General features: G+C 37.9%; 1 protein-coding gene across 5 annotated transcripts in view; it reads left to right on the forward strand.

Moving 5' to 3' along the window:
• Nucleotides 1-17,009, forward strand: part of SLC39A10 (solute carrier family 39 member 10) — a 104,876-nt gene that overhangs the window by 36,817 nt on the left and 51,050 nt on the right. The window contains exons 1-2 of one of the 5 annotated variants that reach the window (XM_057303648.1): nt 1,137-1,436; nt 7,559-7,723. The exons of 2 other annotated variants lie outside the window; for them this stretch is intronic. The gene's annotated coding sequence lies outside the window, so the exon portion shown is untranslated. Of the gene's footprint in view, nt 1-1,136; nt 1,437-7,558; nt 7,724-17,009 lie in introns of those variants that run through there. 2 more of the 5 variants (XM_057303640.1, XM_026492288.4) reach the window with 2 other exon arrangements.

Raw genomic sequence — 17,009 nt, forward strand, 5'->3', positions numbered from 1 at the left:
AGAGATACAAAACAAAAACAGAATCTTGCTTCACAGAGATAAATATGCTGAACAGTAGGATATGTAGCCATACTGGATTTGGATCCCAATTCTCCTCCCTATCTGTTCTGTGATCTTAAGTTACTTAACTCCCTGTGCCTCAGTTTCCTGGGGTGGGATAATAATATCTACTAAACTGTGTTATGAGCATGAAATTAATATATATGTAAAGCACTTAGGAAGTACCTGACACATAGTAAACCTTCCTGTTACTATTGATCATGGTTTTATGCACTCTGCTAGACATCAATAAGGCACCCCCAGAACTCACTCTATTAAATAGATTCTGGCTGCATGCAGAAACAGGCACACCAGACAGAATACAGATAAGCCTCACCATGGGTATTAAATAACTGCAGGAAGCAAAGTAATGGAGCAAAGGGAAAGTGTCCAGAGCCACCTTTTCAGAAAGTACGCGTTATGAATTGCTTAAGAAAAGGGGAGGAGACAGTTCAGATGGCAGGTATGGTGTGAGCAAAGGAATGGGAACAAGAATGAGCGCGAGGTAGCCAGGAGTCCATAGAATTGCTTGGCTGGATCAGGAGTTTTGCCGTTGGGTGTTAAGAAATAATGGGTGAATTAGGCAGTGGGAGGTGGTGGAAAACCTTGGAAAGTTGCCAGAGTCTCAAGAATTACCATAAGTACACGACATGCTCTCTGAACTCAACTTTTTCTTTTAGGCTTGGAAGGCCCACAGGAAGTGCGCTTGAGAATAAATTGTGGGGTGGGGAGAAAACTATGCAAAAGAGCTTGTACTTAGCACTAAGTATTAGTTCCTTTTTGCCCTAAGAGACTGAGACGTTATTTTAACAAAGGGGAGGGGTTGTTAGTGTAGATGTTTAACTCCAGTACAGATAAACATCTCTGTGTATCAATCTGAAACCTTATGGCTAAAGCGTTTGCGCTTACAGCTTACATTACTCATCCGCCTCCCCAGGGCTGCAGCAACCGACATGCAAAACCAGGAGAAAAGGCGAGCGGTAAATGGCGCTCCACGCATGCGTTAGAAGCCGCCCCAACTCCCCCGCAGCGTCCTTTCTTGGAACAAAACTACCGCGGAGCCACGGAGTTCCGCAATTTGCGTAGACTCGAATTTCCTACTGCTCGGTCTGTCCGTATGGAATCTGAGAGTGATGCAGTTCGCTTCCGCAAATTGCGTTATCTGAAGTGAATGGCTGGGTGGTGCGTGTACGCCCAGAGCGTAGCACCCATAGGCGGACGGGGTGCGGCTGCGCAGGGACCTGAGTGGGCCTTGTACGCCGGTAGCGTAGCGTGGTGTCTGACGCGCGGGCCTCCGCGACGCACTTAGCGCAGCCGGCTTTGGTGAATACACGGTTTGGTGCAGCCGGGGTTTGGTACCGAGCGGAGAGGAGATGCACACGGCACTCGAGTGTGAGGTAACTATAAAACCCCGATTTGTTTACATTCCCTCCCCCAGAACCGGCCCCATGCGCGCCGGAGACTGCGAGTCCCGGGACGGCGGGGGGGTAGAAAGGGAGACAAGAATCGGGGAGTCCGGGCTGGGTCCCTCGGGGATCCGGGCGCTGCAGTCAGCGGCGGCGGCGGCGAGCCGGAGCGGAGCGCGCGGTGGGCTGCGCGTGGGGCGCCGCGACTCCTCGTGTGCGCTCTGGGCTGCCGCGGGGTTGGCGGCCGGGCAGCCTTCTTTCCGCGTGCGGGACCCCGCGCTCGACCCAGCCTCCTGTCGAGGCTGGGCACCCGCGCGGAGAGTGGGGGAGTGACTGCTGGGCGGGCGGCGGCGGTTAGGGGGCTGCGTGCGGGCGGCCTGGGGGCCGAGAGTGGCGTCGCCAGAGGAGGCGGGGAGCCTGTGGCCGGAGGGTGGGAGGATCCGCAGTCAGGCCTTGGAGGGACTTGCGGCGACGAGGAATGCCCCGATTTTTCCTGTGTCGTCCTTCCCTCCGGTCTATCATGGGGTCGGGCGAGGGGCCCCCGGGATGGAGCCTGGGAGCCGCTGTTCCGGCACCGGGAGGCTAACGGACGGTGGCGCCTGTGCTCCTACCGCGGCAGGCCTCGTGGAGGCTTTCCTCCCCCACCAACCGAAAAGCCGAGGCGGGACGCGGGGGAGTTAACACTTAATAGGTTGGGGTCCCGGGAGCTGGGGGCTGAGGGTGGGGCTGAGGCTGAGTCGGTGGGGGAGGCCGGGTGGGCCCGAAGGTGGCGTGGCTGCCCGGGCTTTGTTCCTGAAAGCCCCGCGGCGGCGAGCGGCGTGGGTCCCGGCTGGGGAAGTAGTAGGAGAGCGGCTGCGGCCCTCCGCTGATCTAGGGGTCTGCTCAACTCGCTTCTCTCTTCGGATCGTCGAGTACCCCAGCTAAGAAGGGGCCTTGGGAGGGCGCGGGCGATGATGTCGAAGATCTTCCCGTGGCTTGTATGAAGAACTGTTCACGTGGGAGCCTGTCCACATGGGCTGTCTTTAGGAGTTGGGCACGAGGAAGAAGTATCGGCAACATCCGCAGCCCTCATTGGAAGGGTCGTTCACACAAGTCCCTGTTTTAAGTAGTAAAGAGTAACATTAAAGCACATACTTTTTTAAAAAGTAGGTTATACTGTTTTTTTTCTTTCATTTAATGTCTTATGCACTGTTCAGTAGTCTAGTTTTACGTTGAAACAGTCGTTATCGGTGGAGCAAAACTAGCATGTGACAGTTTACGTAATTAAGAACAATATACTGGAAAAGCTGGAAATTTAGAATGTAGTTAATTGTAATGCAGCGGAAAGCCTTAAGTCAAGACTTTTGTGTAAATTTTTTTTTAGGACTTCCTGTTCTACAAATGTTGAGTACTTTTATGAGTCAGTCACCTGTTCAAGATTTTGGGGGTCCATACCAGACAACCCATATCCGTATACTCGCTGAATATTCTGGTAGGGAGGGAGAGAGAGAGAAATAGCATCAGTGACAAGTGGTATGAAGAAAATGATGTGCTGGAGGGATTTTTATGTCTGTGTGTGTGTGTGTGATGAGACTGATGATTTTTAAATGGGGGCTATATAGGATTAACAACAGTTACATTGAAATAAAACATTAAATAAGAGAAAGGAATCCATGCTTTAGTAGAACATTAAATATCAAGAGTAGTTTCAGGTCTAATTGCCTAATTTCAAATTGGTGAAGACTAAATGGTCTTTAATGGATGTAATTTGTATTGTATTGTAATTTCTCTTCTAAAAAGTATCAGGTACTACATATTCCCGTGGTTTTGCTTACTTCCTAACTGGAAAGAGTAATTTTCAGAGATTAAGATGAGAATGTATTTTGTTAAATCTAGATATACAAGCCTGAATTTTATACACAGACTCCTGCTTAAGAATCCCTGCGTAAGAATGACTGATGCTTAAACTAAGTGGTCAAGGAAGACCTTTCTTACCAGTTGACATCAGGAATATGTTGTGTGATAAACTGTATTTGTTCTTCCCATTACCAGTTTATATTTTACAACTTAAAAGCCAGCAGATTCTCCCCTTTTATGAGCAGCTGATTTTGAAGTACTTTTCGGAGGTCTCAAGTATGGTATGCAAGTACTACTCTAGGGGCGGGTTTTTGTTTTAGTTTTTTTTACTGCTTTATGGTGAATATAGGATATAGATGTTATAGCAAGGGAAATTGCAGTTACATTAAAGAGAATTGTTACTCAGTTCTCTCCAACTTCTCTGTCCCCAAGTATTGGCCAGTATTGGAAAGAATTTAGGGCTTTGGAGTGAGACTTTTAACAAAACCGTGACCCATTATTCACGAGTTTGGTGAGCAAGTTTATCTTAATCTTTATCAATTGAACTTGGGCGAAAAAACCTACCTCATGGGTTTACTCTGATCTTTGTAAATGACAATGAAACAAAGGGCTGCAGAAAAAACTTATCTCATTTTACCTTCTTTTCTACATACAAATGTTTCAGTTTTTCATTAGTGGTTGGAGGACTACTTATATATAATCATAGAATCTTTTTCTGCCTGTAGTATTTTTTCACTTAAAATTCCATATGTAAGCCTTGTTTTCCCTGTCCTACTAAATCCTTGAGGCGGCGTATACTCCACCACTTTTTGTCATAATGCTGATATTATTCAATGAATGGGCAAAGCTTGCTTGTCAACCTTTTAAATCAAGTTTAAAATGTTAATTGACTGTAACAAAACTTAAATTTAGTATTAACCCAAGGAAATACATTGGGTAAAAATGTCAGTCCTTGTCTCTGTAGTGCTTACCTCAGTGGAAATGCCATGGGTTTTGTTTTTATCAAAAGGACATTATTGGAGCGCCTGGGTAGCTCAGTTTGTTAAGTGTCTGATTCTTGGTTTTATCCCAGGGCATGGTCTTGGTGGTGATGAGATAGGGCCCTGAGCTTAACACGGATTCTGCTTGAGATTCTCTCCCTCTCCCTTTGCCCCTCCCCTAGTTCTCTCTCTCTCTGTCTCTCAAATAAATAAATAAATAAATAAAATAAAAATCTTACATACTAGTACATGTTAAACTGATAAGATGCAAGAAAAATTACACAGTAGAAAATGGAAAGTGTAGCCAATCAAAACAGAAAGCTATCCTTTTTCCTTTATGACAAATTTTATTACCCTGTAAAGTTGTCTTTCATTATAATGTAATTTTCATTAAAAATATACTAACCTTGATTTAAAGTTTAATTGTTAGAAGAATGCCCATGCCGTCCCAACAGCTCGATGCTGCCCCCTAGTGTTAGCTTCCTCTTTACCTTCATCTTTTCCTAACACAAAATTTATTTAAAATTAGAATTAGATTCCTTAGTGCTGGATGATATCTAGACTACTTTGGGGTTTCCTCCATCTGGTTAGTGTCACTTAACTTTGGTTTCTTTTAGCCTGTAGTTTTCCAAGTATGGAGTGAGTTTTGGGTGGAGATAGGACAGTAAAATGCCATTTTCTTGCAAAAGTGTATGTGGGATTTTTCAAAAACGGAGGGAAAGGTATATGTTAAATGTATATATGTATAAACATATATATACACATATAAAGGTATATGTGTTTTTGAGGTTAACTTTGTATATGAGTAACAGCAATTTTATTCATTTAATCTGGGCTTATTGTGTGAAAATAGTGATACAAAAATTTGCTTTCTGTCTTAATTTAGTCCCGTATAGCTTTGTATTGTCTCGACTGTACTGAAAATAAAATTTGAGAATGTTAAAATCACATGATGAGTTTTTTTTTTAATTCAAATTTGTTTTGATCTGTGACTTAGAATGATTCCTGAAAAATAAAGAGTCTAAGGACTATAATAACCACAAGATTTCCTGTAGTCATATAAACTCTAAGATTTCAGATTAGACCAGTTATCAATATGCTGAACTACTTCTTTCTTTTTCTTTAATTTCTGTTTGTTATTTTGTGAGTTGGCCATATAATGACTTCTAAGTTTTTTCCAAAATAAGCAAATGTATTTTCAATAAAATAAAATTAACTACAATCAGAATGTTAAAAAATGTTTCTAGTAGGTATGAAGGCGGTTTACTACTGAAATTGTGACATTCTAAAAAACAGTGGCATTATTGAAACTATTTCCAACTGTCAAGGCCACACAATGTTCAGACATGTTAACACAATAATTTATTGTTCTATGACATATATAGTAGTGTCAAATTTTATTTTTCTATTATCAGGACAGAAGGTTTTTTTGATTGCTAGATATAGGGATTAGATATTTAATAGATTTTTAATACTTGATTTTCATGTTAAAAGATGTTACTAGAATGGGGTAGTGGTGGGTGGCAATGGTTACAGGTTGTAAGTATAAGGATAAAACCTAAAATCTTACTCAAGTAGTATTGAAATTGTTTTAACTAAGAGTTAGTGGTAGATGATTTTATAATTATCTAATTTTATAATTATATTTTATAATTATTGTAGATATTTTACTGCTGATATAGAGGGAGATATGAGGTAATACTTGTGCATGCAGTAACATTTCTAACAGCTATGTTTACACTTAATAATATGTACCCTACTTTTGGGGACTCTCCATTCCATTAGGAGAAGAGGTTTTTGGGGATTAGAAAAGTGAATCAGAATGCTATAGGAAGTATCTTTCTCTTACTAATATAGTAAGATTATGTCATAGGACCAGAAACAAGAATTGCTATGAATTTATGTATGAAAGTTATTTTTAATCCTGTAGTGATTATCTTAAGACTTGTCAGTCATTGGTCACTTCGGTTTTTAGATTTATTTTCATTCATGTAGAAATTCGGAAATTTAAATGGTCAAGTTGTAGTAACAAATTCGCAAAGGAATGCATCCCACTGTCCTATTACTTTAATGCCTGTAAATAAAAAGAAACCATTTCCATGCCCTCATACCCGTAAGCTTTTTTCTGAACTCATATATTTGTGAGTTTTGAGTTTTAAAATAGTGGTTTCCCCTACAGTTGTTGAATTTGTAATTTTAAAAAAATGTGTAGATTAAGTCAAGGGTCAGCAAGCTATGGCCCATCCATCCACCAAATCAGCCTGCTTTTGTGAATTAAATATTGGAAAAGAGCCTCCTCATCCACATATCGTGTATATGGCTGGTTTTTTGCCATAATGACAGAATTGTGAAGTTGCCTTTGAGTCTGCACTGCCCACAAAACCTAAAATAATAACTGTCTGGCTTTGTTAAGTCTGCCAGCCCCTGGATCCAGTTCTTAATGTTTTATAGTTATTGACATGTTGCTGTTATTTAAAATAGTTAAATTTTCCTAGCACCTCTATGAGTTAAAAACTAGTAGAAAAACATTCAAATAGAAATTTGTGGGTAATGTGAGTTCTCATGTGTGGGGTTTTTTTGTTTGTTTTATTTTTTTACCTAAATAGTATAGATGCTTTCTGTTTCTACCCCTGTCCATTTTCGCACCATAGGAGGAATGGCACTTTTATTATTCTTGGAGTTGGACTATGGAGCCCTTGGCCTTCAACATTGGGTTACCACCTAATTCTGTCCATTGTTACGCATACGTAGCATCTCTAACAGTTTACCCTCTCTAATTTAGAAGGTGTTGGTGTCTTCCTTGTACCTCCTTCAGAGTAGAAAATGTTTCATACTTATTTTTATGCCTTCTCCTTGCTCCTGTTCCCCTCCCTTTCCTCCTTTTTCTCCTCTCCTTTCACACCTCCCCTAAAGTAACTTACGATTGCATGTTTACAGGCCTGTGACAAATGTTTTGGTGTAATACTTGCTCAGCATACCTCTGCTGAGGGTGAATTATTACTCTTTTCTGATTTTATGGGAAGAAATGTACTTTGTGCTGTGTTACAGAGGAACATAGCCTCTAGATGAAGAGGGTTATGGAAAGATTGATTTTATATGCCTTATCAAGATATATAGTTATTACATTATAAAACAATGAGACAGTAAAACAATATTTTAGAAAAACATCTTATGTAATTGTAACGTTTATTACATGATTATATATAAAATTGTATTATATACCAAAATATGGAAAGGTTAGGTATTATTATAGATCTTTTTTTTTTTTTTTTAAGATTTTATTTATTTATTTGACAGAGATAGAGACAGCCAGCGAGAGAGGAAACACAAGCAGGGGGAGTGGGAGAGGAAGAAGCAGGCTCATAGCAGAGGAGCCTGATGCGGGGCTCGATCCCATAACGCCGGGATCACGCCCTGAGCCGAAGGCAGACGCTTAACCGCTGTGCCACCCAGGCGCCCCAGGTATTATATATTCTATGTAGTATGTATTATAAACCAGTGAGATCATGTTTTCCACTCCAGTGGAACTTTGTTAGTGCAGAACTTAAGCTGACTTCATGATTTGTTAATGTTTGGAACACGCTTTTTAAGATTTTGTTTTAAATTAGAATAGTTTTTTTCAGATAGAGTGAATAATTTGATGTACATAGTATAAATAGAAAGTTTATTTTCAAGAAAATAATCATACCAATTAAAAAATGAGGAAAGAAATCAGAAGGGTATATTAAAATCAAATCACTGAAAGATTTTAGGAAAAAAGTGCTCTTTAAATTCACTGTAAATAGTGTATAACATATAATTTAATTTGTAATTTGTAAAGCAAATGTTACAGCTTTTCCTATGAAGATTTTTGCTTAAATACAAGTACTTGAAAATGTATTGAGGATAAAATATAAACTTTTTAGTTAACAGATAAGGATGTATTATTTGTTAGTTAAATGGATGTTTTTCCTTTCCCTAAAAAATAAATTAATTTAGGGGTCATGTTAATTTTAATTAGGTTTTTTTTTTTTTTTAAGAAGAAAATAATCCCAGGAGAAAAAAACTTCTCAAATTTAGAAACCATAGAAAAAATTGCAAAAAAATTCATAGGTTTCATTGCATGTATATGAAAACCTTTGTACATATATTGAAAGGGAAATCACTGTAATCAAAATAAAAAGACACTGCACAGAACTGAAGGTGTTTTTTGCAGGAAATATGACCAAGTCATGTTATATAAAAGCTCATATATGTTGGTAAGAATATTGAGACACCAGGAATAGTGATAAAAGTAGAAATAAAAATAAGGCAAAATCTTTCACTTCAAAATTAATAGTACCAAGTACTAAAGAGAATGCTATGATCATACTGCTGGTGGCAGTATAACCAAACTTAATTTCCCTAGAAACCGATTTGGAAGTATGTAACAAGACCTGAAAAGTGTTAACATTTTTTTGTAGTCTTTACCTACATCTTGAAATTGTCCAAGGAAGTAACCAAAAATAATGGCACAAATTGAAATTAAAGTGATTGCATATTGTGATTAAAACTCCACAAATGCTTGTGAAAATCTTGAAACTGTAATTCATTTTCTTTCACATGGGAGAAAATGTGATTTTGTTTAACAAAAGCTTAAGATTTATTGCTGGTGTTTATTTTTCGTTTTCTTCTTTTTTTTTTCCCCCACTGAGTAATTGCAACTTGGTTTATTTAAGCCTATTTTTAGGTTTTTTTTTTTCAATCAGAGTTGTACGTGAATATAAAGTATTAAATAGTTCTAGGAAGTTTTTAGGGAAAAGGAAAAAATCAGTCCTCCCTCTCTTCCTTCTTCATGTTGTTCTGCCTAGAGAGACAGGGAGCTTTTGTTTCGTTAGTCGATGCTTTTGTTATTCACTGCCATGTCTTCAAGTGTGTTCATTACTGCTTGTTGATTTTCAATTTAAGTCATTGTTCAGTGAAAGATGAGAATTTACCAGTCTTCCTCCCCTTTACCTACCTTCTCCCATTTTCTGTACCCCTGTTTTTCAGTACAATTATCCTGTAATTTTGGTTTAGAACAGTATTGAGTGTTATATTTTTATGACTATAAATGTTATAATATATAGCTATTATAATAAACTTATTTTTTCCTTCCTGTACAACTTTGTTTTTTCTGGCATTAATGCTTAATTTCTTTTCCTTTTTATTTTTCTGTGTGTGTATATATCATGGAATCTAGCTCACCTCTGTATCTGAATGTAGCTCTGTAAGAAAGGGAATGTGCCCCTAAGAAGACTATGTTTATAGAAGGATTTATAGTTTCCTTATATGTTGGACATTGTTAAACTTGATAATAAAGATTATTGATAATTGATAATGAAATTGGTAGCTTGCTACTAAAAATTAAGTAGCTTCGACTTTTGAATTAGATTTTTGTAAGATTTTATTAAATGACAGAGCTGAATCTTCACTTCGTTCAACAATTAAGGGGACCTTGATGGCTTAAAATAACTATAAGGACACCTAAAATTAATCACACAGAGAGCTTCCATGGTGATGAAGATAAAGCTTGTGTTGTCAGCATCATCAAAAAATTTTATAAATGCTATAAAAATGTTCAAAAATGTTCTAAAAAGATTGCCCCGGACATTCTATGATTTTTTTTTTCTCCCTATCCTCATGGAAAGGATCATTTTAACTGGTAGTGCTTATGAATGACAAGCTGGTGCAAAATCAGGGACATGTAACAGTGACATAAAGGGGGAAGAGCCAAGATGAATGGAGTGATAAAAATTTGAGAGTGGCAGTAACTATTCTTAGAATAAAGGCAACTGCCAGTGGTGATGAGTCAATTAGGCATGTGTGCCTAATTCAGGTCCTAAGGTTAAATTAACACTCTTTAAGTCCTGTTCATGATACGTGTTATGTAGGTTCGTATGCATTTGGAGTGAAAGAGCTTGAAGTCTGTTTACTTAAAGGGTAACCTAAAATCATAAACATTTTAGCAGTTTCAAAAGGCATCCCAGTATTTTGTGACTGATAAAAGCCATTACATTTACTGTCAGGTCAAATGTTCTTTGTATTCACAAGTAGCAGAACAGACAGACACAGGAATATCATAGGTGGCTTTCAACAGTATGGTTCTAGGCTCCCCGTAACGAAAACCTGAAAAGCAGAGTTTTGAGATAGTTATTTTGACATACAATGAGAAAAATGTAGGTTTGTACATGAAGTTTTAAAATACAATAAAGAGGGACTTGATATGTTGATGCTTGATTTGGTACATTGAATCTAGACTCAGATGTTTTTATTCTCTCTTGTTAAAGTTAGTGAAACAGGGGCTTCACTGAATTACACCCAAGTTCACTTACAGCATACATCTGACTTTTTATAGGTATGAATCTCAGTGGAAATATTAAAAGATTGTTTGAATGGTGCTTGTTTCTTGGGAAGAACTACATCGGCATTTCAAACTAAAACTATGGCATTACTAGGTTAGGTATCTGGTCAAGTGAGGGAATGAAAAACAAATCTTGAAGCTGTATGAGGATTTAGCTGTTCCTGCTGAGAAACCATTACTGAAATAATTTTATGCCCTGAAAAGTTTTTTTTTTTTCCCTTACGCCTTGGAAAGTTTTATAATGTCAGTGAAACTGGTATGTTGTGATGATTCTTTCCTACTTCTCAAATACTAGTGAATTGGGTGTCTTGTAATCTAGAATCGGTCTTTATGCGCTAATGCTGAATGTACTCTTGAATATTTTTGATAGCACTTTTTCAAAGGAATCAAATCAAAGGGACCCCCTCCCCCGCCCATTATATGTACTTTTTGGAAGTTAAGTGAAAGATACTTAGTGCCACGTTTAATTGTAGTAATACCTTAGGATAATATACTTGTTATACAAAACAGCTTTATATGCATTAGTTCATTTGTTGGATAAATGTAGGTGCTATTCCCCCTGTTTTGCAGACTGGAAACAGTGACAGTGCTGGGATGAATTAGAGACAACGGTTTCTGATCCTTGGTTCTTTACTATGTACAAAATACTATATTCAACGTGTATGTCAGAAATGGGATTTAAAATAGATCCTGGTTATATTACCATTAATAACTTACACTTAAATAGCATTTAACATTGTAAGTAAAATGGAAAAATATTTAAAGCTTTTACCACTTAAAAAATACTTGTTATTTTACTTGATTGTCATAATTACTGTGAAATAGAACAGGGATTAATATCCCCACTTTGTAAGTGGTAATAAGACTTAAAGAGGTTAAGTGATTTGCCCAGCAACTCCCAGCAAATGAGTGGCAGAGCCAGATCTCTGAGGTCTTTGACTCCTAGAGTAGTGTTTCTTCAGTATGCAGTCTCATTTTGTGTGTACTGCTGTTCAGTCACAGAGGGAAACCAAATTGGTGTCTGACTACCAATATGGGTAAAGATTAATGAAGTCATTCAGTGGTATAAATGCCAGTTGATGTGATTCAGGAGAGAGAGAGAGAGAGAGAGAGATACACACACACACACAGATATATACACACACACTAATTTCTACTGTTATTTTTAAAGAAGTCCTATAATGAAACCTTTTAAAATATGAAGTCCTTTATGAAATTGAGATACTGTGTACATTCTTCACAGTAGGTTTATTTGAAGTGTGATACATCTGTATAATCCAAGTTGAGTGTTTTAGTGATTTTTCTTTTGATTCCGCTATCCTTCATTGACCTTCAAAATAGCAATCCTGGAGCATTGAAATGCTTAGTTTTAAAACCTTGCTAAGCAATTCATAGTATTTTTCCTATGATTATTTGTGTGTGTGTGTGTGTGTGTGTGTGTGTGTGTGAGAGAGAGAGAGAGAGAGAGAGAACAAACAGATAAAAACTGATTCCTTTCACTTGGTTTTCATTTTCCTTTCAAAAAATACCCTCTTGGGGTGCCTGGGTGGCTCAGTCTGTTAAGCAGCTGCCTTCAGCTCAGGTCATGATTCCAGGGTTCTGGGAACAAGCCCCGAGCAGGGCTCCCTGCTCAGTGGGGAGCCTACTTCTTTCTGCCTGCCATTCCCCTGCTTGTGCTCCTTCTCTCTGACAAATAAATAAATTAAAAAATTAAAAGATAAAAAGTACCCTCTTGAATAAAAGTATTTTTTTTAAGTCAAATGTTAGATTATACACAGGTTATACTACTGGCCTTTCCAGTATTAGCAACCTATTGTTGGAAATAGAATTATTTTTGTGTCTATTAGTTAACTTTTCTCTTGTCAAACTATCATTTTGTTCACTAATCTGTTGATAATCTTACTGAGTTTTTTATATTAACTAAGTTAATAGGAGACAATTTGTTTTCCCTTTAAAATGTTTTGGTAGTATACTTTAGATGAATTACATTAGTAATTATCTCAAGGTGTTATGGTTTTATGATACACAGATATGCTGGTGTCATAGAAAGAGTCCTAGACATTCAAGTTAGAGGACTGCCACACACTTGAAATACCACATTAATCATATCATAGATCTTCTCTGGGTCTTAGATTTCTGTTTATAAAATAAGAGTATTTAGCTAGTGTACATAAATATCTTAAACCTTCTGTTATTCTGTCTATATGAAATAAAGATAATTCTCTTCTTTAGACAAAATATAGAAAGATTTGTATTGTTAACAATTAGTGTGTATTTCAGTTTATTCTTGATCTAGGTGTCTGATTTTATTTAAAAATTTAAAAATTGTACTTTGGCACTTTATGCAGGAAAAATTACCATAGAAAGCCTATAATTAAAGATGTTTATAAGCCTCTGTAAAAGAACTTGGTATGGAGATTATCAACCCTAATTGCCTCTCTTTCTTTTAAGTATAATCATACAGTTTAAGCAAGATCCTTTGGTTACTAATAATACCTTTCTTCTTTCTGGTTAAGAAATGGATTTTCTATTACAGTATTTTAAGTGCATATGAAAAGTGGTGAAATTAGGTCTGTAGTTAAGTTATATATGAGTATCAGCATCGTGGTTTTGAAAAGGTACTGTGATTATATAAGCTGTTATTGAAAATTGGGCAAAGAGTGCATAGAAACTGAACTGTATTTACAACTTATATCTTAAATTATTTTATTTTAAAAAAATTTTTAATTTTTTTTAGAGGGTGTATGAATGGTGGTGAGATGTGGGGGAGGGCAGGGGGAGAGGAGAGAGAATCCCAAACAGGCTCCACACTCAGAGCAGAGCCTGACGTGGGGCTCAATTTCACGACGCAGAGATCATGACTTAAGCCAAAACCAAGAGTCCCACTACCAACTGACTGAGCCACCCAGGTGCCCCATATCTTAAATTATTTAAAATAAAAAGTTAAAAAATAAACTTGTCTTTGGAGATGGTTAAATATAGGTATGTTTATAGAAGCTACATTTTGCTGATTTTACTAATTGAGAGTTGAAAAATATATATATATTTTAAGGTTTTATTTTTAAGTAATCTCTACACCCAACATAGGGCTTGAACTCAAAACCCCCAGATCAAGAGTTCCATGCTCCACCAACTGAGCCAGCCAGGCATCCCTGAAATACATATTCTCTCTCTCTGTCTCTCTTTCTCTCTCTCTCTCTTTTTTTTTTTTTTTTAAAGATTTTCTTTATTTGATAGAGAGACAGCCAGAGAGAGAGGGAACACAAGCAGGGGGAGGGCTAGAGGAAGAAGCAGGCTCCCTGCTACGCCCTGGGCTGAAGGCAGATGCTTAACGACTGAGCCACCCAGGCGCCCCAGCCATATTCTTTTTTTTTTTTTTTTAATTTATTTGACAGAGCACACAAACAGGGGGAGTGGCAGGCAGAGGGAGAAGCAGGCTCCCTGCTGAGCAAGGAGCCAGATGCAGAATTTGATCCCAGGATCCTGGAATCACGACCTGAGCCCAAGGCAGATGCCTAATTGACTGAGCCATCCAGGTGTCCCTGAAATACATATTTTTTAAGGATTAAAAATTATTTTGTTTGGTGACACCTGTGTGGCTCAGTCCTTTAAGCATCTCTTGATTTCAGCTCAGGTGATGATCTCAGGGTCATGAGATTGAGTTCTGTATTTGTCTCTGTGCTCAGTGTGGAGTCTTCTTGAGATCTCTCTTTTCTCCCTCCTCATGCCCAATAAATTAAAATAAATAAATAAATAAATAAATAAATAAATAAATAAAATCTTTAAAAAATATTGATTTGTCTGAAATAAAACACACCTCCAGAAAAGTACCCAAATGTTTAGTATAAAGCTTGACAAATTTTCGTGAAGTGAACACACGCATGTAACCAGCACCTAAGAAATACCACATTAACAGCAGCCCAGAATTCCCTTCATGATTCCTTCCCACCACTTCCCATAGCAAATTACAACTATTGTCCTCACTAAGTATTGTTTTGATGTGATGTTGAAATATTAGTGAATTTTACAGGAAAATATTAGTGGATCTCTTTTTATTTGCATCCAAAGCAAAATCTTTCCATAAGAAATAGTGTAATTAGCACAGTGATAAAGTTATTTAATTGTGAATTAACCTGGCCATTAATGTGAAATTATACAGTGATGGGACACTTAAACTTTTAACTGATGATATATTGGAAATCAGTAACAAAAGATGAAACAAATTGTGGTGGCAACTGCTAGCTGTTCTCCAGAATCCATTCCTCCTTTCTTATGCAGTAGGATCATTGTCTTACCCAGAAGGCTTGGGTAAATAACTTAGTATATTTGCTGAAGTGAAAAAACAATCAGTTATAAAATTAACATATTGCCAATGCTCAAAAACGTAGAAAACTCCAAAACTCAAGAGACAATTGAATATCTTGGCTTAGGCAAGGCTGAGTCCTGTAAAGGCCAGTATCTAGGATTGAGTAATAGGTGGACTTAGGCAACATTTTTCCATTCCTGTCTCAACCCCAAGGATCCTCTTTGTGCTATGGTTAGAAAAGGATCCTTACCTTTCATAGAATGCTTGAGAAACTCCTTAAGTTGTAGTTGAGGCTTTATTTCCCAGTCTCGTCATAGCTAACTGAGGCTATGTGACTAAGTTCTTGCTGTTGGAATGTGAGAAGTGATGCATGCGGTGTCTGCTTCATTTGCTGCTTCAGAAGAAATTTCTATACCTGGACTTTGATTCTGTTTTACAGCTGATTGGAATAGCACCCGTGTAAGGCTGATGTGTATCTGACTGGAGCAGAGCTGCTCACAGACCTGGAGCAGTCATCTTGGATTGTTTTTGAGAGAGAAATAACTTGTTTCTTAAGCCACTGTCCTTTTGGAAGAGGTTCTTTGCAGTAGCTGCTTAGTCTACGCTGACTAATGCATACTTCATCATAGAGAATCATAATGATTCTCAGGCACACATTTGTTAGCAGTTCTGAACTGAAGTTGCAAAGTTTATGAATGATTTACTTAGAAAAAACATTTAACACAGGCTTAAAATTACACCTATGATGTCACTCATGTATTTGCATTTCTGTGATACTCTCTTGGATGTAAATAAGTAGAGAAATCAAGATATTTAGAATTCTTGTAATAAACAAATTGAGTACCATACATTTAAAACATGACAAACGACAATTGAAATCTCATGCAGACAGACCACCCACAGTTTTTGTGTTTCATGTGAAACTGGTAACCAAAGGGTTAATGAGACTAACAAGCACAGCTGCAGACTTTTTTTTTGTTTGCCTTTAAATATCCCTAACTTTCCTCCTTGGAGGAGGCAGATTTGAGGCTTGCCCTCCTTACATCTCATATCCTTGTCTCCTTGTTTGCCTCTCGAATAAACCCTTTCCTTGCTGCATACTCGATGTCTCAGTGATCCGCTTTGCTGTGTGTCGGCTATACAAACTTGAGGCCAGTTATAAATTTGGTGAGCCAACCAGGAGCTCTTTGCCTGTGCTTTGTTGGCCCCCAGTCAGTAGTGGAAATCTGGTGCTGCCTAGGATCTCCATCCAAGGGACCAGCCCCGGAGCCCCACCTCGACGGTACCATCGACTTTTGGTGCTTTAACTCTTGTGGTAAGGAAACCGTTTTTGGTTTGGACAGATGTCTCTTGGTAAGTGCTTCATATGCCATGCTCAGCCTGTAAACTTATTTCTTCCTTTCATTTGGTTTGGCTCTCTTAGATTTCTTTCTCCCATTTGATTACCTCCAAATAAGAGGTATTGGTTCTCTTAAGCGTCCTTGTTTAAGGAAAGGCTGATTAGAAGCCATTTGGTTCAGTTGGTGAAGACCACTTTCAGGGGAGGAACCAGTGCTCACAGAGGTACTATGGACTTCATTTGGTTTGTTTGTTGCTGCAGCTTTTGGTATCTTTGGACAAAACTGGCCATGTTCTAACTGAAAAATGGAAAATGACAATATGATTCCCACATGCAGACCTTTGGGCCGTATTCTCCAAAATTGGGCAATGTTTAGTTATGAATCTATGAAAAGGGAAAAAAATCACCGCTTTTTGTAATACTGCTTGGCCACAATATTAGACTTCAGAGAAAAATGCTAAACAGATCCATAAATTATAATATGATCTTCCAATGAGATTTTTGTTTGTTTGTTTGTTTGTTTTTTTGTTAGAGTAGTCTCTACACCCAGAGTGGAGATTGAATTCACAACCTTGAGATTTAGTAGTATGCTGTACCAACTAAGCCAGCCAGGCGCCCTAGATTTTTTTTTTCTTTTAATAAAAGGGAGATATTGGGCCTCTAGTGAAGATTTTGTTCATATCTTATTTGTGTATTTGTGTGTCCATGTGTGTTGTAAATGTGAGAGATTTTCTATCCCTCC

The sequence above is a fragment of the Ursus arctos genome, unplaced genomic scaffold (genome assembly GCF_023065955.2).
Source record: "Ursus arctos isolate Adak ecotype North America unplaced genomic scaffold, UrsArc2.0 scaffold_1, whole genome shotgun sequence".
In the NCBI taxonomy this organism is placed as follows: Eukaryota; Metazoa; Chordata; class Mammalia; order Carnivora; family Ursidae; genus Ursus; species Ursus arctos.